Source organism: Sander lucioperca, chromosome 13 (genome assembly GCF_008315115.2).
Source record: "Sander lucioperca isolate FBNREF2018 chromosome 13, SLUC_FBN_1.2, whole genome shotgun sequence".
Taxonomy (NCBI): domain Eukaryota; kingdom Metazoa; phylum Chordata; class Actinopteri; order Perciformes; family Percidae; genus Sander; species Sander lucioperca.
The window spans coordinates 9345353-9371787 of NC_050185.1; the positions used below are offsets into that span (position 1 = coordinate 9345353).

At 38.6% G+C, this 26435-nt stretch overlaps 2 long non-coding RNA genes across 3 annotated transcripts in view; one reads left to right on the forward strand and one right to left on the reverse strand.

Annotated features, from left to right (window-relative positions):
* LOC116065036 overlaps window positions 1-26435 on the forward strand; it is a 102170-nt gene that overhangs the window by 48410 nt on the left and 27325 nt on the right. The gene's annotated exons all lie outside the window — the stretch shown is intronic.
* Window positions 7537-26259, reverse strand: LOC118493013. Its single transcript, XR_004894944.1, has 3 exons — window positions 26177-26259; window positions 19544-19549; window positions 7537-7547 (listed from the first exon to the last, which is right to left on the reverse strand). It is a non-coding gene; the product is annotated as an uncharacterized LOC118493013 (long non-coding RNA).

Sequence of the window (26435 nt, forward strand, 5' to 3'; positions counted from 1 at the left end):
TTCGGAGTAATTTCACCCTAGGGTCCTTTGCACCATGACCTCGAGCCAAACAACCCCCCATAAGCTTTTTTCCCTTGTTATAACGTTGGTCGAGTTAGCGTTATCAGCTAGTTAGTTTAGTGCAGGCGCTAATGGATCCAGGTTTGTATCTCGTAATTTACCCCACTAACAATGCCTGAAATGATACCAAACTTCTACAATAGTACAAATAGGTTATGTACTCATAAAACGATGGATTGGAAAGTTTGTAAGTACACCAGGAGTTTATTTAAATATCACTTGCCTGCTGGCTTCTGCTCTCTGCTGCTACTGCTACCAGGCAGTAAGAGTGCTTAGGGACGTCCGTCTACAAATTACAACACCGAAAAGAGATACAACAAAAATATTTATTAATTTAACTTATTTTTTAAAAGTAAGTGCTGTAGTACAACTAGTACAACTGTCTACAACGAGACAAGTTATAATTGAGGTACGTTTGGAGACACTACCTTATTTAATCATTAAATTAATAAATATTTTGTTGTATCTCTTTTCGGTGTTGTAATTTGTAGACGTGCCTAAGCACTCTTACTGCCAGGTAGCAGTAGCAGCAGAGAGCAGAAGCCAGCAGGCAAGTGTTATTTAAATAAACGTCTGGTGTACTTATAAACTTTCCAATCCATCGTTTTATGAGTACATAACCTATTTGTACTACTGTAGAAGTTTGGTATCATTTCGGGCATTATTAGTGGGGTAATTTACGAGATACAAACCTGGATCCGTTAGCGCCTGCACTAAGCTAACCAGCTGATAACGCTAACTCGCCCAATGTTCGATCCAGGTGAAAAAAGCTTATGCGTTGTTTGGCTCGAGGTCATGGTGCAAAGGACCCTAGGGTGAAATTACTCCGAACCATCACTTTAACATAATCCAGGCAATTACATTTCACTTAAAACACACAGTATATGGCAACACAATAGTAGTGTATATATACATAATTTTAAGAAAAGATAAGCCTTTATTGGTCCCTAGAGTGGAAAGTTAGGTGTAAGGAGACAGGGTTGCATACAAATCAGCAAATTGAAGTAGTCATTAGGATGGACCTTTTTAAGGTGCTACATCAACAGGAAAACCAGGAGTTTAAACAAGTTGAGTTATATTTAATGTGGTTGAGATCTCCACACAGAAATCTGCAAGAGTCAGAATCCTGAAAACCTTAAAAAGAGAGACATTTCACCATTGTTAAATAATAATACTATTTAGTTAAAATGTATTCATTTTTTAAATAGATTACTGTTTCTAGTGACTTAAACATGCAATTTGAAATCTATGGATTTTCCTGCCCCAATAAATGGAAATATTTAGTTTAGTTGTGTTGCATTGATAAAATCACAATATGACCTTACACACACGTGTTTTCATGACAAGTTGTATAGCTGTTTCATCATCTGAATGACAAGTTACCTGCTCCATCAGACTTTGTTTAAGTGATGTAGCCATGTTCATGCATCCGAGCAATTACTTTATTGAGTACAATGTTATCATAGCCCATAGAAACGATGTCTAAACCTACAAAATGAACATCTGATAATAGTTGAATTACACTCAAAAGCCATACACACCTGATAACAATGTATCTAAGACTGTGGTGTTCTTATCATTTTTCATTATTTGCCTGTGAATTGGCAGCCTTTTTAATAATATTAAAAAAAAATAAATGATGAAGCTTTAATAAAGTCTGGTTATAAGATATCACCATCATTGACGTAATTAGCATATGCCCACAAAGTTGTCCTTCAGATATCTAAAACCCACACAATGCAAGGCTTCAAGTGTGCAGAGAGCAGGTTTCTTTCATCAACTTCAAACCTTTAAATATCTCAACCATATTAAAATGTAAAGAACTGATAAAAAATGCTCACTGTGTGTTTTAGTCACTTAGACCTCATGAAATATTTCCCAGAGTGCAATGAAGCAACCAAATGAGGCGAGTGGATGACTTCTTCCAGGCCTGGCCACAGCTTTCACATTAGACAGCCCATCAAAAGGCACATTTGCACAGAGGGGAAAACACTGATGGTGTGATTAGGCTGGAGGTGAATCTCAAGGCCTTAGACAGCAGTTTACATCTTGGCATCCAATAACCATAGAACATGTATTATGGCATCCATCTTACTATTACGGTATATGAGTTTTAACACAAACGTACCATTGGCAAGTTATTATTTAATTAAATAAAGATATATGTATGCCAACATTAGAAACTCAGGGATATTTGCAACATGAAACATAAACCTTGAAAGTAGAAAGGCCACATGGCAAATCTTTTAATCCTTCACAATCTGGCCTGCAATGTAAACCTGGGACAAGAGGATGAATAAAGCTGTGTACATCCATCTGGGTTCAAAGATCCAGTACAGCTGTACCCACTAATCCCACAACTTGTGCTATATACTTGTGCTTATATTAGGAAAGTGGAAGGAGAGAATTATGACAAGGAATACAAACACTGTAATAGTTGTCTTTGAAGGAAAATGATTTTAATTTCTCAAATCTTAAGGTTTTGCTGCCTCTCTTTTTGATATCATTGTAATATCTTTAAGTTTTGAGCTGTTGGCAAAACAAAGAAAACCACTTTTTTAAATATCACTTTGGGCTCTGGTAACCTGTAATGGGCATTTCTTCAGTATTGATTTTACATTTTATTGACTTAATGGTTAATCTAATACTTTAAAGAATAATTAATTCAATGAAAATAATCATTAGTTTTAGCCCTAAAACTACCATCATGACATTTAACATTACCAGATTACCAACATCGTCATGCAATACATTTGAATATGTTAGTGCAGGGGCGCCATATGGGGGGAAAAGTTAGGACAATTCCAAGGGCCCATGACTGACAGGGGCCCCAAAAAATAGGTAAAAACTAATATAAAATTATTAAACCATCATCATTCAGTGTATATATATATATATGTATATATATATACATATATATATTCAAATATAATAATAAAATTAATGATCTCTTTGTTTTTACTTGTTTTTGGCAGCAAAAGTTAAATATCCCCATTGACCAAAAAGTAAACATCCATATTGACCGACCACCCCCCTGTATCTGCATGAAATGGTTTGGTCCTGCCTTAGCGCACTCGGTAAATGGTGTTTAGTTGCAGCAAAGCCCGTCTACGGAAAACCGTTCCACTCCCTATTAAGCCCCATTGTACCGAATTTGGTTGCAGTTCCACCAGAGTTCCACTGGGGGTGATCGCGGTCCAGTGCAAAATGAATGGGACTCTATGGAGCTAGACGGCTAAATTTGTCTCTTTCGCCTGATTGTCATTGAAAAATCTCAGATTTGATTGTAGTTTTTGCAAGTTCAACATGGATTATAGGTCGAAAGTTGAATGAACGAGTACTTATGTCCTTTCGATTTCTTACAGATTGAGTCATTGTTGCCCATAACACCCTAGCATTCTGCTAATGAATGCTGATTGGTCAGTGAAGGACTGATTACGATTGGAGATCCCGCTTGATGGCATCCGAAGCAGAACCAGAATGTCAGAGTGAATATTTCAGCGTGGTCTTTAAAACATTAGCAAACCTCTTTCTAGCACGTGTATTAACAGGGAGAGTCTAACCTGTCAGCTGTGTTGTCGATGCCTCGAGAGAACAAAGGAAGCGACTCAGAGCTTGCCGTAAAGCAGTATCTCTGGCCGTATATGTGTATGACGTCATTGACATTTTAAAAGGCTTTTTAGAACAAAAAAGCCACTTTAAAAAAATCTAACACCCAGCAGTGTGTATTTTCTTAGCCTCCCCTTTCGAATGCAACATTCAAATTACAAACAAAAAATTATATCCTGAGAAAAATGGATTTTGAGGGGTATAGCTCCATGAGTCCCATTCATTCTGCACTGGCCTGTGAGCGCCCCCTATATGGAACTCTGGTTGAACTGCAACCAGTTCAGAAGCCGGAGGTAACGAGAGAGTGGAACTTCTTCCCTTATTAGAAATTCTTTGGTTGCAGTCAGTAGATGCTACTACAGTGCCGAACTACAGTGACCACAACGTTACCAAGTAACGTTAAATCAAAATCTGGTTTTCAAAAAAGGAAAGAGAGAAAAGAGAGAGAGGAAAGACAAAGGAAAGGGTGTCAAACTGTAACCCAGTTTTTCACCAAGAAAGGTGGGTAGCCTATAGTCTGTCAGTGGTATTAACCTGTTGGCTTAATGTCCATAGTGAAATAAGCTAGCTAGCTACAGACTAGTGTTAGCCTACATTTAATCACCATTTAATCAGTGCAGGGAAACGTTTAGCAAGATATTCATATTAAATCATTGTCCCTGCCCCTTTTAGCAGACTTAACAACAGATGAGTCAGCAGCACCCCAGTCTCCCCCTAACTGTGCCCCTCCCTGTCCCAGTGAAGAAGGTGAGCAACATTGTGTGCAATGACATGCCAGTTAGCATCATAGCAGGGAGTCTGTGGGGATTTCTCTGTCTCTCTTTTAATAATTAATAATTTATATAATTAATTAATTAATTAATAATACATTAATAATTATTTTCTCACATAATGATCATTATGAAATAAAATTAAAAAAACAACAACCTACTGTCTGTACTGGATGCTGGACAGTTGGAAACAGTGAGTAGCTTACCTGAGCCTGCATGTAAGATACAGACAATATTAACTGTATTGAACTACATGAAGCAAGACAGTTTCAAGCCTTTAATTAGAGTTATGTAAAGCTTTTGATGGGACAGGTAGGTCCTAGAGAGGGGGCCCAATTAGATTTTTTGTCATGGGGCCCAAAATTCCTGGTGGCACCCCTGTGTTAGTGTGTTCATCTAGGATGATGATAATACTCCCATCATGAGGAAGTAATTGCCAACTACCTGATTGGACCAGGTAAACCTAATGCAGGGTTTTAGCACCATTGTACAATCCTGAGGTCAAAATGTACAACTGTTAAAAAGTCCTTGAAGACATTAGTAAGTCATTACACAGTATTGTCTACTAAATAGTCGAGTGATAAACGTGAGTGTTAATATCTAAGGGGTATCATTCTCCCCTAATCCTTGATGATATGGATCTTTGCAAAAGGCAGGTAAGTTTCCTATTGTTTGAGAATGCATGGCGCAGTGCAAACGCTGTCGACAGCACTTTCATACAATAATAGCTGCGAGGAAGAGAAGAAATGGATGTGAGGTGCCACACATGCCTTTGTCCATTTTACTTACTTTTCACTCCCCCACAGGTCCTCAGCAGCCTCTGCCATGTGGCACACAGAATGCTGGCTGGGGACAGAAACTAACTTTGATGAGAGTCCAAATATTCCTAGAGAGGAATCCCTTGATTTCCAAACATCTCTTCTCACATCATAATGTACTGGAGGATACTGTGTAAAACACAAGCTGTGTAAAAACATGCAATGTCACAGTGTCTATCAGTAGAAAGAAGCTGTTTGTTCAGCCATGCATGGCGCAGCAGTGGTCAGTGTTAAAGAATAAGCTTGTGCTAAGAAAGGGTGCTGCATCAGCAGCAGCAAATCTGGTCTGGGAACTGATAGAGTAGTGATCTCCCCTCTGTCATCCACCATAGCTGAAATGCCCCAGAGCAGGACTTTAAACAAGGCATGGTGAAACTGCAGTAGTAGATCTGCTCTGAGGCCAACAAGACAAGGCTGTATTGTTTACTTGGTAGCTCCCAGCTGTGAGTGTGGGTACACATAGCCTTTAACTTCCCCCATAGCTATTGCTGTAAATAGGGATGTATTTTTAGAAAACCTGCCTTGTTAAATCAGGAATACGAATTCTTGTTTATTGAACACTGTCTCTGCAGTGACAGTAGAGTCAGTAAATTCTTACAGTATGTTAAAGGTGGATGCCTCTCTGCACTCCAGGCAGTATTTTTTTTTCTTTCTGTAAGGCATGAAGCAGAGGCTCAGTCAGCAGTCTTGTAAATTTGGCATAATAGGGAGTGTCACCATCCCAACATCTTGTGCTCAGCAGGATGTAAGTTGGCTCCCTGGTGCTGGTCTTGTTTAGTTTATTTGTTGGTGTGCACTATAATGAACGATATGCTTGTAGTTTTTCCTTATGAGCTGGAATAAATGGCAAGCATATATTTGTGCAGTGAAATACTTCTGGTGAGACTGTGTGGGAGGAAGAGACAGAGAGAGGAAGGGGAGAAAGGGGTAATTGTTTGAGAGCTTGTTGTATCATCACTGAGTAATAATTGCTGTAATTAGTGAGAATGTACATCCATCTCCTTCAGATCGGCTCACGGAAAAAGGGATAAATTTGACAATAGGCCAAACAGATTGTTTTGTTGCAAGGATTACTCAGTCTAAAATCATATCAGATGTAGGGGAAATCTCAGTATTCAAGCAGTCAGTGATAAGATTCTCTGGCGATCCATACTGTTTGTCTGCACTAATTAACTTGAGGTGAAGATTATGGGAGATTTCTTCTCTAGTGTGTACACATCATGCAGAATTCATATTCTGACCTAAGCCCAAAACAAAGAGCCTCATTTATAGCTTCTGCTCCAGCTGATAGAGAATGGGTTTGACAGCGATCAAAACTGCACACTAATCTACCCAGCTGGCATTTGTCATTGGTATGTATTTATGGCAATCGCACCATGCATTTTAATGCACTTTTACATGATAAGCAAGAGCACAAAAGGGGAGATTTCCGCTGTTACTGCAAGAACCAGGTGGACAGAAGGAGTCTATAATATTAACTGCCAATATTCAGGTAATCATAGCATAGCATAGCATGGCTGTGTCTTCTTCACACAGAAACATGTCTGTATGTTGGCTCAGTTGTAGAATTATCTTTGCTTCGTCTTTGTCTCGTTTGACTGACTTATACTAGTACAAAAGTAGGTGAAAAAACACCCATACATTTTAACAAAATAAACACCGTATGTATTTTACATTATTCAGAAAAATATCGACACTGTAGAGTGTAGTCTGCTTAAATAAAGCTGCATTTTCATAAATTGTGCCATTTCTTTTAGTATATTTATACATCTGCCTAATTGAATCCAACCAAAATGAGTTGGCGCCTGCACTAGTTTAACAGAGACACATAATGGAGGAGGGGTCCCATCTCTGCCGAGGGATGGGGGGGGCTGAAAAAAAAAATTGGAATAAGGGCCAGTTAATTAACCAATTCAGACAGAAAATGACGGTAAAGCTGCTCTTCTCAATTGTTTTCAGCTGTTTTGCATTGATCTAAAATTCCATTAAAACATCTGAAGATATTATCAATCACACCGTAAAATATCCCAGAATGACTTTGTTTATGTTATTATGTTATTCAATTTGACTGAAGATGTTTTTTTAAGTGCCTCAATGAGCTTTTGCATCAGACAATATTGCGCACATATCATACACATCACATACACACACATATTGCAGGTGGACATGTTTTTTTCTATTTTGCTGCCATAAATAAAACAAATATGTGATTGAGGTTATGAGAAAGATTTAAACACAGATCATATTTGAAACTTGCTTAAGCCTTCAAGTTAACTGTCAAGAATCAATGCTTTATACTGTCAGGGAAAACAAACGTCAATATGGGTTTTTGAAAGGGTTAACTATGGAACAGATTGCAGCTTCAGCCATCTGTGAAAAGGAATCTATTTAAATTGCTTCTTTTTCATTGTCTCATGTGTTCAGGGTTTTAGGGAGTTTTCCCAGTTTCTTAAGAGAACATGGCCCCGGTGGGTACCTGTTGCTGATGTGGGCCTATTGGCATTGTATGTTACATACAAATGATCTTGATCTTGAAAAAAAGCTTCTGATGTTAGTGGTGCTGGGCTGTGAGAGATGCACTCAATGCAGGTGTGGTGCTGTTGCCCTTGCATGAATGGCACTTGGATTTAAATATGAAGTCCTTAAATGATTACACATTAGCAGCTTCAGGAACAATAGTAAGCTGTATGTGCCACTTTTCAGTTAATCCAATATACATCCATCACACACCTTACAGAAACCACCTCTTTTGCTCTCTGAGCACTGCCCAAGCCAGGGAAAGGGTTTGACTGTAGAAGCTCCTGCTATTAACAGAATTAACTCCAGCCAGGAGCACAGCTCAGGGAGAACACACCAATTCCATTATCTCAGCTGGACGGCAGCCATTCTCTCTCTGCCACTCTGCAGCCAAAGTGCTCCAAGCATGGAGCCCACCAAACCCATTGTACAGTGACACAACATGCACCAACTCTCAAATGCACTCTATCAAAGCTTTTCTGCTTGAAATATTCATCTAGCTGGAAAACCACATTTAAATCTTTTGAAAAAAATAAAAGGTATTTTTAATTCGTTTTTCCTTTTACTTAGTGAGTTAAGTGAACTACAGTGAACCCAGGAATATTTGGGACACTTCAGTTTGCATAAATACCATTTCCCAGGACATTCTATAAACATTTTCTCCCTCAGCTGTCGTTACTGTTTAATAAATATGAAGAGGAGCATAAACAGACAGTAGTTTGAAAAATGATTATATAAAGCAGGAAATATTGTGTTAAATAATTGATAGCACTTTACGTGAATTAGTAATGCAATACTGGGGTGATAAAGTGGTAATTACGGGTTATATGATAATATTCATGAGAATAATAAAGAGAAGAAATTGGAAATTGAAAGTTTCGTTTTTGTAACAGGGTAATAATGTGGCAAAACATGAGGATAATACTAGAGCAAGGTAATAATGGGGACGAACATCAACTAGAGGATAACAATGGCCAATATCATTATAATAAGATAATAGTAGTGTCATATTAGAGTCATATTTTCACAATATGCATAGGGTAATACTTTTAGAACAATATCAGATGACCTACCTGGCACACATTGGTGACCTTGCCTCGCTATTGTGTTGTGCGCCTCGTCCATAGAGCACAGTTGTGGGAGGGGGGGAGCGCCGTGAGCACCGGGCGAGCAGGTACGAGCGTACGAGTAGTGAGTTGTCGTCTATGGAAAAAGATGGATAAAGCAGGGGGCTAAAAATAGAAAAAGAAGGAGGGAAAATGAGATGGCATGTCCAGGGATGCGACAGCAGTTAAATAAGTGGATGGTGAAAGGCAACAGGTAGAATTTAAAGTGTGACGTCTGTGCTTGGAGGCTTGCAAATATTCATGTTAACAGACTAGCTAGTGTTTGCTAACACTGGGAATGTAGCAGCCAAATGGGGGTTTACCATTGAATCATGCATATACTTGCTACCAAACTTGGAGGCTTGCAAATATTCATGTTAACAGACTGTTCTCAGACTAGCTAGTGTTTGCTAACACTAGCAGCTAAAGTGGGGTTTACGGCTAGCTTAATGCAAACCAATGTTGCTGATAGCTACATTTAGATTTTGGTTAAACCCTATGGTACCAATCCCATGCATGACATATCTCAATTTTATGAAGGTAAAATAACAACTGATAAATATAAGGTAGCATGCACAATAAATGGCAAGAAGCTGGAAAACATAACTTATGCAATAACTCTGTTTTACCATGGAATCATTAATAGATTTTGTTTTACCATTGTGCTGTCAGACATATACAGGCTATAGTTACATCTGTTGGGTGACATGGAAACTGTAATTACAGAGTCACAGCTCTCTCTTTAAATGTCTATGCTAAGTGGCTCTCCATATTTGTACTTTTTAAAATCCAAAAGGTGAATGTAATTTCAACAGCAGCACAACCTTACTGCATAATAGTTGTCTTATCAGATGCATTCACTAGGCTGATAATAATTGAATTTAGGCTGCTATATTTAACAGTGAGTTCATTTCATTCAGGTGGATCAGGAAAGACAGGGGAAGGCAACAGGTAGGTCTAACAATAGGTAGAAGTGTAGGGGGAGCCACTTGATACCAACAGATTCATTTCTTAATATTATTAATATGGAAACACTAATATGGAAAATATATTACATAATGTTTGTTTGACAATATGTCTTAGTGGAGAAGAACACAGGCAAGGAGTGAATGAGACAGACATGAGGTCGGCGATGGCATCACGTAGAGATGAGACTAGTGATGACATCAGGTAGGAGTTCTATTAGACCACACAAAACTAAATGACCAGTTCAAGCTCCGAGTCCTCCTCACATTTATTTCATTTTGCACTTTAACGTTAGTGTTGCTTACAGATGAAGTCTGATTACTTCTAATGCTAAATCGAAATAATTTTGTTATATGCTATTAGGCTAATATTGCCATCGCGAATGAAAAATGCATTATTGTATCAAAACCCGGCATGTGGGAAATACAACAATTAACCTATGTCTGACAGCAGGGACGTAGTAAACAAATCAGAACGCAAATTTAAACATCCGCAACGCATATGCTCGACTGCCATCAATGATGATTTATTTATTGTAATGAAAATAAAGTACATTTATTTATATATATACCATATAATTATTAATAATTATGCTAGGCTTACAGTGGCTGACATACTTTAAAATAAACTTTAAACCCCATACATGATGATGTCCGGCACACTTATTTATTTACTTGTTGTTGTTTTTTTGTTTTTTTTTGTTTGTTTGTTTGCGCCAAAATTGTTGCTGCATACCCCTCTGACACTGGGTTGTTGCGCCCCTGAACCCAAAGAGGGGGCAGGGTTTGCTTGTGCTTCATTGTCAATTTGTCACTTACACTGTCACAATAGAGAAGGAAAAAAACCCGGCGGTACCCGTCGATTATGCTCTTTAACCCATTCCATTCTGTTAATCCATACATTGTGCACACAAACACCAACAATACACTGATAGCGCTTACGTTCACTTCCTGGTCCCGCATCACTTTGTGGGACACAGGAACACAAGCCCCATGACAATGGCTAGTTTTATTCCCTGTTTGGGACAGAGGTAAGTGTTGATTTGATCGGGGGAAGCTATGGTCGTAATACAAAATGATTGTCTGTATTGCAATGGAATTATTATTTAATTATAGGCAAATAATAATGTTAGTATTATTATTTAGTAGTGAATTGTATGATGAACTATATTTCAATGTATGTGTGTGATTGATAGAATATCTGCTGAATCACTATACATAACAAAACACCCTTTCACGTTGGTTTCTACCATTTAGCTTAATTGAAGGGTTTTATTTAAAGAGAGGGTTTTCTGCCCCAGGTGAGAGTCTGGAGAGTGTCAACTTGCTGAGAGGTTGTATACGGAGAATTACTGAAATAGAGAATTTTTTGCTAGTGCTATTTAAATTGAGAAACCTGTGGGTTCATTTATGTTTTTTGTTTTTTTTGTTGGCAGTGTGCCGGATAATGTATTTTATAGCACTGTAAATAAATCTGCACTTTTCACTACAATCCACATTTGCTGTGTGCTGTGTTTTCACCCCATCACCACCCAACCTCAGTGTGTCCTTGTCGCCACCATCCTGTGTGGACGTGGGCTGCAAGGCCCATTTTTCACACTGCTTAACGGTCACATGCCAGTTAAGTTTTATGGTCTTTACAGTTGAATTTAGCAGAGCAAAGGTTGCTGTGAGCCGAGTATAGGGCACCGTGAGGTTACGGTCATTTCAGCAACCGTTGCAGTTAGGATTTGCCGACAAAAGGTGATAGTGCGCCAGGTACAGAGCACTGTAATGGTTGTGGTCATTTAAGCGGCCGTTGCAGTTGAGTTTACCCGACAAACGGTGACTGTGAGCCAGGGAAAGGGCACTGTGAGGGTTGCAGTTAAGGTTAGTCTACAAAAGATGACTGTGAGCTAGGAAAAGGGCACCGTGAGGGTTGCAGTTAAGTTTAGCCTACAAAAGGTGACTGTAAGCTAAAGCTTAGATCGGGCCCAAAAAATCAAGCCCGACCCTACCTGAGCCCGTGCACATGGTGTCCGAGCCCGGCCCGACACATTAACTGTAATTATGAGTCTGAGCCCCATTTAAACCTGACAATTTTTTAATACGTGGGCCATTATAACACATTCTCAACTACAATTCTGAATTGTTTAAACTACAGAAATCTTAGAATTATCTTAATGAATAATGCAACAAGGACGAAGCATGTAAACTGCGTTGTTTGTTTATTCAGAATGGAATGGATCGCAAAAGGATCAGAATGAAGAAACGTAAAAAAAAAACCTTGAACCTAGCTCCCTCAGCCGAATAGCGTGGGAAACAGATCAAGGCAGCAACATAATCAAAGCCCTGGAACCATATAGGAGACTTTTTTTTCCCGATCACTTAATTAATACTGTCTGTCGCCACGGTCTACATGCCGACGCACTGGCCGACAACGTGCCGGATATAGGAGAGAACATATCTGCTGCTAAAGGGCTCGTGAGATATCTGAAACAATCTGGCCTGGTTGCGCAATTATCGAAGACAGTGCTACAGATGGGGGAGACACGATTTAGCACAGTTTACCTCACACTGAAGTCAGTGCAGTTCAGGCTCGGGCAGAGAATCTAAACTCTGTGAGCCGGGTAAAGGGCACCGTGAGGTTGCAGTTAAGTTTAGCCTACAAAAGGTAAGTTTAGGCGGCAAAAAGACTAGTTAAGATTAGAAAAAAGATTGTGGTTTGGGTTAAAACCCCGGTCCTTTTACAGGACAATTCCGGCGTAAAAAAAAACCTAGGGGTTAATAACATATGTGTACCTAGTCAAACGTTCTCTGGGACATGTTTTCATGCTAATCGAATGCGTCTCTAGCTTTTAACAAGCTCTATCAAGGGTCCCTACATGCAAACCGAAGCATTGAGAATTTTGTAAGTGTACAGACAGTTTATTAAAAAGATAGATTAGATATATGTTAGATAAATATGTTCGTGTTTACATTCGGCCGCCATCTTGGAAAACAATCATGAGCAGTCAAACCACGAACGCCGTGCAGCCAGTAACCCGTGAAAGGAGGCTGAGGAGAATATAGACTGTTAACAAGTCACAAAATAACATCATTAGTTGTATATATGGTGCAACGACTTGGTTAATCTATTCCATGTTATTTTCTAGGACAAAGTGTCAAACAGCAAAAGTATCCCTGCTCCAGTCATGTATATATATCTAAATTACAAAAAACTATACTATAATACTAACTACTACTATATAATAGTTGCAGTTAGTACGGTTCATGTAGCTCTTAGTACATTGCCGTGTAAGTTAATGGTTGACTTTTCCTGTTCATATTTTCTTTAACTTAAGTTTATTCAGGTTATTAGTGATTTTCAACTTATTGAACAGTTTATGATAGAGGAAATTAAATATAGATTTCCTATCTGTTAATTCCTTCATTGCTAATGTAAGTGAAGTTTGGATAAAGGCAACATTTTGTTATATTGTCAGTAAATTGTTGGTTTTATTACGGTATATAGTTGGATGCAAGCATGCACTCCAAGCCAAGGACAGTTCAAAATGCATAATACAGCTGTGTGAATAAACTACAATTTGTTGAAATTATTAAAGGCTGTATATGCACTTATCTTTTGTAGGTAATTTTGCCATCTGGTCATAAAAATGAAGCAGCATTTATGGATGTTGCCTTAACATGAGGATATCTGTTCCAGCTGAATTTCTTGAGTAGGTTTTATCATTTCCTTCTCATTTTGCATTCTGCACTTCATGAATATACTTGAATGGAAATGTCACATTTAAAAGTAAAGTAGACTTGTCAAGTTGATAGCAGATAATAATAAAGTTTATGGACACTGCTGCAGTGTTTCACCTATGTTTGTAGTTGCTAATGGAACCCACCACCCGCCCACCTTTTAAAGGTAGGTTATTTGTCAGCCTAAGAGCTTACTTTTGCACTATATATAAACAGTCCATTGTGTCCTTGTAGGCACACAACAGACCATTAGCATACTTTTAATAAGTAATATTTATGTTCAATTTTAATGTTGAATTTATAACAAATAAAGCTTGCTTTTCCTCCTGGCTGTTGGTAAAACAGAAAGAATGAGAAAGCCCGCAGGCAAGGCAGGTTGAACTGAGAGAAGACCAGATTAGGAATACGAGTCTGGGCTATTATAAAGTATTATCACAGAGAGCATATCATTAGTATTTGATGATTGTTTTACACAAATTTGCCTCCTGGCTATACAGGCTGTGCAAGGAATGTTGCTTTTTCCAACATGGCCTCCTGCAACCATTAACCATTTACAGAAAAAAAAGAAATCTTGTGGTACAGAGGGTAAAGCAGGAGAAACATTGGAATAAGCCCACAGTTGCTGTTGCGCTGTGACTTGTTTACAATTTCCAGTAATAAGACACACATTTATTACCATTTGCTTGACACATAGCAACTGTTGTTCTTCCCAACATGAAGGGGAAATTACACATTCTGGAGCATTCTGTGAAAAAACAACCCATTCCTTCTAAGCACAAAAAAACAGACACATGTATGTTTTTCAATGCAGGCATCAAAGAGAGAAGCAGACATGACAAGAGCCAGGCAATGAGAGGAAAGAACAGCTAAGATGGCACTATGTGAACCACATTGTTATTTCATACAGCACACTCCCGTGACATTTTTGGCAACATACATGGGTAATTCATAGCAAGCGCAAGATCAAAACAATAAAATAAATTGTCGGAATCATATACAGGTTGTCAATACAGGCATCCCAAGGGAGGCAGATGAAGATACAGAGAGAGGAAAAAAGAGATAGCATTACAGAGAAGGTAAGTGACCAGGTAGCTTATATTAACAAATTGAGCACGTCAAACATTATTTTCTGCAACTTCATCCCCCGGGCAATCTATTCTGGAAGACAGAAAACGTTGTTAGTGATGCATTCAAAAAGTGGATGTAATATCTAAAGGTGTATTTAATAAGGTATACCTTGTAGTGATCCTCAGTGTCCAACAGTCTGCACATTGCAATTTTCCCTTAAAGCTTTAGCGCGTAATTTTTTTTTTTATTAATGAACGTCCATTACATTCAAGCCATTGTCAAATAAGTTGCTACAAAGATAATTCAGACTATCAGCTACAGACAACTCTCTCGCACATAGTATGGCTATGTTTAGAAGATTGTGTCGTCCAGCGACTTTTGCGCGCAGAAACTCGAGTGAAGATAATTACCTCTTCTGAAGAGTCCATCATGTTTTTTTAATTCTCTGTGTCCTCTTTGGCTACTAGCAACTGTGTGGAGGAGGGGTGGGTATGCGCGACCATGGGAGGCTTGTATCATGTCAACGTGCCAACAGTTTTGTTGTCATTACTTAGAATTCCTCATGTGGGTGACAGAAACTACGCACTATAGCTTTAAATTCTTTCATATAAAAAAAGTGGGTGGTAGTCATACACTTTTGGTTATAATAATAACCTGCTTTCTCATGGGCCACTGATTTGAAGAGTGCAAGTTTTAGAATTTGAACTGTGCCTGCCGATGATATATGGATTGAAAGAGTAAATCCATAGATTTAAGAAGCTCGTATATCTCACAGGCCAAGTGTGGATACGAGGTACTCGTGAGGTAATGTATTTTCGCTTTAATTTAACTATGAATGTCTGAAGAAATTGGACAGAAGTCTACTGAATGTACTCTCTTTAATTTGTTTATTGATTGATGATGATTATGATGAAAGTTGCTTTCTCTTTGAAACCCCAGTGACTGGAAAAAGAGTGGGAAGATGATTCTTTTAATTCTTGCAAGCTGTCCAACCGCAGTGAATAGACTCAGGGCCGATTCATTTGATTCATGATTAATTCCCGTGAATGTGGCTGATCAACCACATTTTGTGGAGAGCAGCCAGCCAGAATTGAAGTTATTCCCAGAGGTAGGCAGAAAATAATTGTGTTTGTCATGAACACTCATGTTGTGTTAGCGAACTTGTCTACACTTAAGTCTGTATAGTTTAGGCTACAGTACAACCACCGGACATTGATCTATTTGCAGTTCCAGCTTAGTTGAGCTGAGCCATCCAATTTCATATATTATTCAATGACTCAGTGATGTTAATGCTTGGAGTAAAACTAAAATGTCAGTCATAAAAGATGGATACCTTACTGTCATACAGCAATCAAGCTTAATAGATGTAAAGTAAATAATATAAAAGTTAGAAAAAAAGGTGTGTGTGTGTGTAAGTAATATAGGTTGTTTATGTTAATATCTTTAAAAAAAGACTCAATTTAAATTTAAATTTAATCACTCAGACACTACTCTTGTGATTTTGATTAAAGTTAAGGGAATGATGATTTTTGGCACTCTGTTCTTATGTGCCGGCAGGGACATAATATTTTAAGATCAACATTTCAAACCTTGCTGAAGTTCCACTGGTTTGACTTTGATCAAGCCAGGAAGGATGGGGCAGTTAGTTTTATTTAATTATCTTTTTTGTGATCAATTTTTAATTGACACCATTTATTCAATACAGTCACATTACTGATACAGACTAACTATCCAATGTTGTGAACATTCCCTTTACCACCACCCAACCCCCACACACACATATTTTTATTTAATTGTGTCTCTCCTGTGTAGCTTTCTACTTTAATAATTCTGTTTTTACACACATTCTTACACATGTTGAAACATTCCCACACATATTTGACCCCAGCTTTACTTGCATAAGCCACACTCCTACATTCTTCCTGTTAACATATTCATGTTTTATGCTCTCTCTTTTAATGCCCCCCCATACCTTAATCCACCATTGATTACACACTACAGAACATGGTATGTTTGTACTGTACGTAGTTTCTGTCGGCATTAAATTCCATGTTTTAATGTAAAATTGCCATTTTGCTTTTATAGAAAGGACCACAGTGTTTTTTTTAATAGAGAGAGAGGCTACAATATGATTATAATATCCCCAAATCATGTGCAGCAGGTCAGATTTGGATGAAGATTAGGATGATTCTACTTGCTGGTTTGCCCAAGGGTAAATTTTAGCATCTAAGTGTTAATTGGTAATTTAGTCTTAATTTTTCACTGAAGCCTGTTGGAATCTTTAGTTTAGAGGAACAGTCATTTTTTTTAACAGTTCATTATAAAGTATTCTTTCATTTTTAATAAGTACAAAGTTCAAAAAATCCCAGTCTCACTATTACTTTAATGAAAATGAAAATGTCTTGAATTTGCATCAGAAAAAAACACTTTCTTAAAAAGCCTGCGCTCACAGTCAAATCAAGCGTTAACTAATAATGCTTTTTATTTGATAGTATAGCCAAAATAAGTATTAGTAAAACTGTGTCCAGATCAGCACCATAAAGACACAAAAGAAAAAAGAAACAAAGATTGACCAGTTATACCGTAAAGAGCATTAATGGATCTACTCATTTAGATTGAACTTGCAGTTTTCTAATAGTGCTGTAGTACTTGGACACTGTATAACATGACAATTAGACACATATTCACAAATCTATATCCCCGACCTTCCACTTCTGGGATTGCCCATTTGCCGGCGGAAATGTCCTTATTTTCGGCCGGATTTCCGTTACCTAACGCTTCCTTTGTGTTGGAATTTTAAACTCCGGTGGATTTCTGAGGACTATGGTTAACTGCTCCTCAGATCTCTGCAGGGTAAATCCAGACAGCTAGCTAGACTATCTGTCCAATCTGAGTTTTCTTTTGCACGACTTAAACAACTTTTGAACGTACACATGTTCCACCAAAACAAGTTCCTTCCCGAGGCTATTTTGCAGCGGCACCGTGGCTCCGTGCAGCACTTAGGCTGGCTACACACTGCCTGCGTGGCGTGAGCGTGGCATTTCTGTTGCGTGTCAGCTGCGTGGATTTTTCCGTCTTTACACACCAGAAACGTGTCTGACGCAGCGCTGCTGCTGCTAGCGTCATCTGTACACATGTATGTTTCCCATTGATAAGATTAAATACCATGTTAAACATAAATATATACTGATTTGATTACAGCAAAGACAACGTCGGCAGTATTGACGGCAAAATAGGCTACAGAATATTTCGTTCTGTATTGACCGGTGCAATATTAGAAAATCCATTTTTTTTTTATTACATTTATATCTGCATTTATATCAAAACCTAGATACTTTCAAATGTCAACATGTCATTTATTAATATGTATTAGTGTCAAGATGACATATAAACATCTTTTCCTATTTTGTTTTGCCTGGAAACGCTTCCAACACGCTTGCGTGTCGCGTGAAAAATAGGCATTGTTTCTTTTTCTAGCATGTACGCGTTTTTGCCGCGGCTCGAGCCGCGCCTGAGACGTGTGTGTCACGCGGGCAGCGTGTAAGCTCTAACCTGTTAACATGGGAGCCGAAATATAAACGGACACACCACGCAGCTGACACGCTCGCGCGACACATTCAGTGTGTAACCGGCCTTAGTGCCACCCATGACGATTGTGATTGGTTTAAAGAAATGGCAATAAACCATAGAACGTTTTTCTCCTATTCCGGAATACTGTGTGGACTAGCCAGACACTCCTCCGCAGCGCTGTGGAGGAAGGTCTGGCAAAGCGAGACTACATACTCAATAATGCTAGATCTTACATTTGCAGTAAAGTATAGCTCAGCCATAATAACCATATTTTCAACCCACTTCTCAGGACTGTAACTGCACCCACCCTTAACATACACTATGAGGATATTATTACTCCTTATATATTCATATTCATTCACCTCTCAGCATACCACTAATTTAATTTAAATGAGTTTAAAAATGATTCGTCGAAAATGAGATTGGGGGCATCCTGGTGGAAGAGAGGTTGGGGCACTTACTATGTGGCTGCAACGTGCCCAGTTCTCTACCCTCAATTCCTGTCCATCTCTATACTATAAAACTGTCCAATAAAAAGGTAGAAAGCCAGACTGACTAGTTCAGGTTATAATATATGAAATAAATGTTAAGGGTGATAACTGCAGCCTTTTATATATTGCCTTGCATATCATAAATGAAAAATCTGCACACTATATATATATATATATATATTACATTTTAGACTTGAGCATTCAAAACACTGCAACCAAGTTGTTATGGTCTCTGATAGTGTGCTGCACTATAGCGACAGACCATTTCATCCGACTGTTAAAAACCTAGTAATTAAATGTGCCTTAAATGCCATCCAAGCAAGTCATATCATAATACACTTCAGCTAGTACAAGTTTAAATGGTGCATGATGGTTTCCCTAATTTCAATCATTTTGAAAGATTGCCTCTTCTTTGTATTCAGTATTTAAGTGTTATTTCCTCTCCACACATACATAGGGGGGAATTCTTGTTCTCTGAATCTCTGCCAGAGATTGGAAGCTGCTGTGCACAGTTTTTAGGGTGTATCTTCAGTGTATACGAGCTTTATAAATGAGCCCTCAGAGATCCGCGTCTATGATCTGTGATGTCACATTGATGTACAGCCCGAAGCTGTTCTTCTACTTCAATGGATGAGAAACTGACTGGGTGGATTTGTTAAGCATTATTTATCCAGTTAAACCTGGATAAGCACACGTGCTACTGTTCAGCGTGATTGTACTTGATTCCCACAGCTGTCTAGTACAACCATAGTGTGATACTATTTATCAGTCAACCTCTGCACTTTACTGCTCTAGTGTTTTGAAGGGGTGATTTGTGATTCAGATGTTAGCAAACGAATGGACCCACTGCTAAATGTTAGAACCTCAGAACCGGATGTGGCTCTTAGATTGATTGACAAGTCTTTTTAATACCAACGCTAGACTGCATCTCAATCATTAATACCTGACGGTGGGTAGTAATGATATTAGAGAATTGTAAACAAAGGAGTGCCCTGGAAGCTCACCTAGTTGAGCGTGAAGCCTCATGTACAAAGGCTCAGTCCGTATCGCAGTGGCCGCGGGTTTGATTCCAACCTGTGGCCCTTTGCTGCATGTCATTCCCCCTCTCTCTCTCTCCTTTCCTGTCGTCAGCTGTCCTGTCAATTAAAGGCCCAAAATGCCAAAACAATTACCTTAAAGAGTATATATATTGTTAACACAGACATGCAGTAGGAATCAACCACCTCAAAAACAATTAGCATGTGGAAATACACTCAGAAATAAGTGATTGGCCCCTTTTGTGCCTTGTTATGTTGTCTTGTTGGTTATGCAACATTGAACATCGCCATCTGTTTCCTCAAACTTGTCAATCCACCATGTACCATTTTACAATGTGGATGAAGGCTGTATAACTGGGAGAAAGCATTTTTTCAGACATTTCTTTGAGCATTTTCTGGGATTCAAACTAACAATTTTACAGTCACTTGTCTGCTTTTCCAACTGTAGCCCATTAAGGCAGGATTTTGATTTTACACTATTCTTACTTCCTTTCAGTATTATCTCTGTGCAATCTGTTCAAACAAGTTAGCCTCCCTTTAAAAATCAAACTCTGGCTTATGTCACCATTTCCTTTTCTGTCCTTTCCCGAATCAATTATGCATCAGTGTGGCATCTCAGATTTGGGGTAAAACAAACTTTTTTTTCTGTCTTTTCTTTTTGTCTACACAGGAGGAGACTGTGGTGAGCGTTCACTAATGCTGAACAAACTATCCAAGGGCACTGCATCTCAAAATTCACAGGTGCTCCCCTGGAACATCCAAATGTATTCAAATTCACTGGCATGGAGCTAGATTGAAAATGTTTAATAGGCTGCTGGAATCCTATAAGGATGTGCTGGTTTACCTATGAAAGCTAGAAATGATCTATCTGGAAAGAAAAGAGGAATATGCAAGTTAAATGTCACAGAACGATTTCTGCTCTTATGTGGACCAAAAGGTTAAAGGCTTTTCATCCATGAGGAAAAATGCTCTCCCCCATGCATTTATTTATACTCGGGCTGTTATGGCTTTTTCAAGTGTCCCTACAGGGCTGTCTGCACTTCCAGCACCTCTCCACTTCCACCTCCCCTGGTGGGGCTTGACTGCACTGGCGAGCATGTAAAGCTCGTCTCGGAGCACTCTTCCCTCTGCCTGGGGAACGACACCCTCAGAAAACACCTACATGAAAATGCAATTAAAAGCTTCTTTCTTTGAATAGTACATACTGTTTTAGAGGGACAGTGGCAGGAAATGTAGTGTGAGAACAACATGGTCAGGATGGATGGAGGATGAGGGACGGAGGTGGGGAGAAGTGTGCCATCTGCATTCTCCATCTAAGCCACTCATCTAACATCCATCATTTCAGCACTCAGTCTTAATTTAACCGTTTTTATTTGATGAAACACACTCACATCGTGCACACCCTACCTATTTATAGCCGGACTAAACACAGCCAATATTCTACTACATCCACCAATCTAATATGTAATGTAGCAGGCTTTTTCATTACAGTTCATGGGGGATGAATACATTTCTAATTGATTTCATACAATGACCAGTACAGTGCATGGCAGCTTTAACACTTTATTTTTAAAAGATATATTTGAACTTACAGTTTGTAATCCTTAGATTTGAGTCAATATCCTAAACCATCTAAAAAGGTGTAGATATTGTTTTCTATGAGTAGGTCCTACCTTTGAGAACGTTCAGTGAGTGCAAAGTGGCAAGGGAAAGCAGAGTATGTGAGCCAAATATTTAATTGCACAAATGTTTCTGTTAAGGATTAGTCTGTCTCTTAAGAATTCTTGGAAGGACGTTTCAACCATGTGCGTTTCAACCTGTGCTGTACTTATGGATTTCAAACAGTGTCTAACTCTTTCCCTGGAGCTGTTGGCTATGATATAGCATACATTTTCAGCGCTCTCCATTAATCCTGATTTTAAGAAGCTAACCAATCAAATGACCACAGAGCTATCACCCTGTAGCCTTTATAAGTAATGGCAATGATTGAGTTGCTTCCCACCGTTATGCCCACTGTGGCTGTCTCTCATGTGTTTGCATGTGATTGTGCATAAAGTGCATAATCAGGCAAATAAAAGGCTTATTTAGTGACAAGGGACCAAGCAGAACATTCCCCCGCCTTGCATTTATGTGTCCTTGTAATTGGGTGCGGAGATGTAAAAATACCTTTGTGGCATATGGAACACCCCGAGATACAGTATAGCATTTGGTAGTAAAATGCATGTCATCTCTTCAGGAGAGTCTTGGCACAGAATGGTCCTAATTATTTATGCAAGCCATTTGCAGATCCAGGAGGAAACCTTTAAGTGGCATTAAATAGAGCACATAGAGACATCGTTGATAGCCAGTACAACTGTCTTTGGGCCAGTGATACCTTAGTTGATCAGAGTGGATGTCTTGTATCCCTTGTGTGCATCATATGTTAAAAAAAGAATCAAAAGATCTTCACGTGCCTTCTGTCCGGCCTTAAAGCATTGGATTTAAACATTGCGGCAGTGTTGTAATGATGAAATTTGTTGCTTAGAGGGCTGCTTATTTTACGTGGAAAATTACTTTATGCTCAAGACACACGTAAGGTGCTGTACCAGCATTTTAACAAGGGTTCTGAAGCTGGTTAAGAAAACACAGTGTTGCTGTTGTAGTAGCAGCAAGGTTGTTCATAAAGTCTTGTCTGCTCTGTTAAAGAAAAGAGCAGTGATTCACATGTACCTTACTAGATTTTGTGAAATCTGTGTTTATGTCATGACGTTGCTTATTGAATCAAAACAAAACAAAAAATACTCATTTAGTTACAATGTATCTTCGGTTTGCTTTGCTACGGACTATTTGTGCGCTGCTGGAAGGCTATCAAAAAGTAATTATCGTGAAACAACATGAAATTTACTTGTTTTTAGATTGCAGTGTGGGAAGCCATGAAGAAAGTTATAATCATTTAGAGATCATCATTACTGAAATCTATTCCTCTTATGGATGTAGAGTTTCTATGAAGACACCATAAGTTGTGTGGGTGCTTGATTGTATATTACATTATGCACTTCATGCATTCACTGTTACTGTATAATGCAGACATATAGGTAACCATTATATATAACTAAAAATCCCCCTCTTTTTTACTTTATTTGCATTTTTAACCAAGTTTTTCAGCACTGTGCTGCTGAAACTTCCAACATAAATGAAAATGCGCAACATGGTGAGCTTTTGAGTGTCACTATGAAATGTGTGGGTTGCTTTTGTTGTTGTTTTTTCCTTTTCTGGTGCATGATTTTAAGTGCACACTGCATGCAGGGTGTGATTTGAGGGGAAGGCGAAGTATATACTTTAAACCTCATACTTTGAAAACAATGTTGAAGAAAATGGCGAAGCTGTTAATACGCAACAAGCACTAAACTCAGAAGTAGGGGGGAGATCTAGATGGTGAATAGAGGATTTTTGTAACACAACTCTGTCATTTGCATCATCTCACATTTTTAACTTTAAGGACACACAGAGTGCAAGCTTAAGTATTATTTTCCAATGGTTCTCTTCTTCAGCACAAATGAGTTTGCTGTGTTGTTGGCCACATGTTTGCTCTCTCGATGCTGCACAGTGTGCTCTAACCCTAGGTTCAGATTGCCTGTACAGCAAATCACCATAGGCTTCTTCTGGACTCTAGTTGCTTTAGATGCTAATTGGACTGTGGAAACGGTCTCCCAAGTTGCATTGGGGATTTCCACGATCTAAATTCAAAAATAAGCGAAGAAGCAAAAAGGTTTTCCAATTGCCACAAGACATCTGGATGGCCTTGCCCTGAAAGCATATTCATAATTAATACACAAAGTGTGGTGGAAGGTGGCTTTTTTGACTGAAAGGTCTTCCCGCATTACCCCAGCTAAATATGAAAAGAAGATGTAAACTTGGCATAAAGGAATATGACATTTGAATTAGAGCATGCAGCTCTCATTAAATTTAAAGTATAGAGGCCAGACCTAAGTTCTCTGTGCACAGACTTGTCACTAAATGTAAAGGACATTAGTCCATTAGATGATCATAAAACCTCATTACAAACATCAGCTTTCCTCAGTCTGTGACCATGCGTCTAACACAACACGTTACTCTAAACCAGGGCTGCACAATTAACCGCAATATGGACTAGTGCAATATTAAAACTGTAGGGGAAGCCAATATTTGTTAAAGGCAAACTATGTGTCAAAATCTTAGTCTGAAAAGAGTATTGTGGTGCTGCAGTGATGTCCCAGCCTCATAGTCTACAGACCAAAGAAAAAAATATTTGTTTGGTACAGATTCGCGCATAACATCACACCATTATGATTTTTGTATATTTTTTTAATGAAAATGTGAATAATGATGCAAAAATGAATCATACTACAATTGCAATAATAGTCAAAATAATTGCAATTAGATATTTTCCTCATATCGTGCAGCCCTACTCTTAACCCAAGCGTCATTTAAACCTATTACTTGAAAAATAATAGCCTTATATACATTGGCCCACATTTACATATTTTCTAATACCTTAATATTAAATGCACTATAATAAGACAACGCTCGTATTTCACATTACAAATGTTAAGGCTTAAATGCTAAAATCATAAACAAATCCACACAAAGATTTGTTTTCCTGTGTGGGTGAAGGTCTTTGAAATTGTAAAGAATGAGGATAGAAGAAAGAGATGGATCAGTGGTGAAGTGTTGCATTTTGTATGTGGCAAGCGGTGTAGCGTCAGACAAAGGTCAAATAGTGTTGTGCTGCCATCGTTGCGTTTTGAAAAGTGTGGCAATCTGAAAGCAGTGGCTGCCTTGAATGACTACACAAAGCCAGGGCAGCTAATGGAGACAAGCTCTTTCCATTACAACACCATCTGTTCCAATGAACTGTACTGCTGGCAGCTGCACACATGTTGGTGCGAGAACTAGAAACCAGACAGAAAGGTCCGAGTCCTTGTGCTCTGAGAAGACCTGACGGAGCCAGTTATTTTACAACAAAGATCTAATTAACTAAACTGAACTGACTTCTGATGAGTGGAAGTCCCTTGAATCCTGCGTTTGATGTCTTTTCTGACACACAAAGTGTGTTGATAGCATGGAATTTAATTTACTGAGGTGAGGTAACAAAGGCAAACATTAATCATGCTGGAGTGTTAATATTTGTTCTACTACAAGGATGTGATTTATTAAACTAAATGGATGACTTTATTTAAATATATTACAAATGCTTTTCTGTGCGCCTCTGTGTTCCATACAGTGCGATTTTGTTACTGCAATACTATAAAATACATGAAAGCAATAAAATGTGGCTGTTGATTTGGTCAGAGGGATTCACCGTGAAGCCATTCTTCTACATGAAATATTTATTTCTCCTAATTCTCCTTGCAGAACCTTTGAGTGGTAATAACATGTTTCTTTCTGCTTGGCTGTGCCAGACGAGCGACAGGAAGACTGTAGGCCATAATTATCCTGTTTGTTCAGAGGCCCAGTGCTTTTTATTATTTAAATCTCCTAGGGCTGTGAAAGTGCTGAGAGGCAATTCTTTCTCCCATTTTTCGCCATGCTGTGTTAGTCAGTGTTAATTCCGCTCTGTAATTTTTTTGATGTTCTGTTTGCTCAGTGTTCATCAAGTATGTGAAAGATGCCTTAACCAAGAAAAAGAAGTGGCATGACAGTGTAAACAAATAACTTGAACAAATTGCTTTATACAGACATAAGTACTGATGATAAAAGACATCAAATACCTGTATTATTATGAGGCATCAACTTTTGCACTGGATGAAACGATGCCCTTCAGCAGTGCAAACACTGAGGGCTTACTGAGGTGGCAGTATTGTTCTGTTATGTATTATTCTGTTATCCCCCTTTATCAAACTGTGTGATTGTAATATTTATGCATTATTAATTATGTTGCAAATAGCTAGGTCTAAGCATGTGATAATATACACATTTCACATTTTGGCAAAAGGTCCCTAAAAATATACGTATATATTATCATTATATAGTTTTCCCTTAATTACTTTAGTATGCTGAACATCTTCACACAGCATAAGTACACATTTTATTTCACCGTGCATGATGACAGAGATCTCATTACTTAAATTGTACACACGTGGCTGCCACACTTAACATTGTCGACATATTTTAGTTTTTGTCTTTGGAGAAAAATTTGTTCTTCTTAGCGTAGGCGCCAATTTATGTTTTCCTCCGTGAGTGCTCACAGGCGCATAGCCCTTTAAAAAAATAAGTAGTCAAAAAATGTTTTCATTTCAGAACCTTAGCAAATGGACAGCGGCCGACACGAACACACACGCCTATTAACTCGATAATAAAGCCATAAAGTAAGCTATCTTTCAACTCAGGACAATGCCACTTCTCACAAATACAGATAGGATTGGAGATGAAAAGTTTAACTGACACGTAAACGTGATCAGCTTTGTGGGAAATGAATAACTCTGCACTGGTGGTGGATGTCGATGCACTTGCATCATTAGGTTTTGCTTTGTTAATAACAACTCTGTCCATTTTAGTCTCACTCTGCTTACCTAATGCACGCACTGGACAGTGGGGGGATGGAGGGGGGTCGCTAAAGAGCCTTTTTCATCCGAGAGACGCTGTGATTGGTGGATAGGATATGGAGCAGGGGAGCAGGGGACTGACTAACCAATCACACTATGACAGCCGCTCCACTTAGCACCAACTGCAATGTTTAA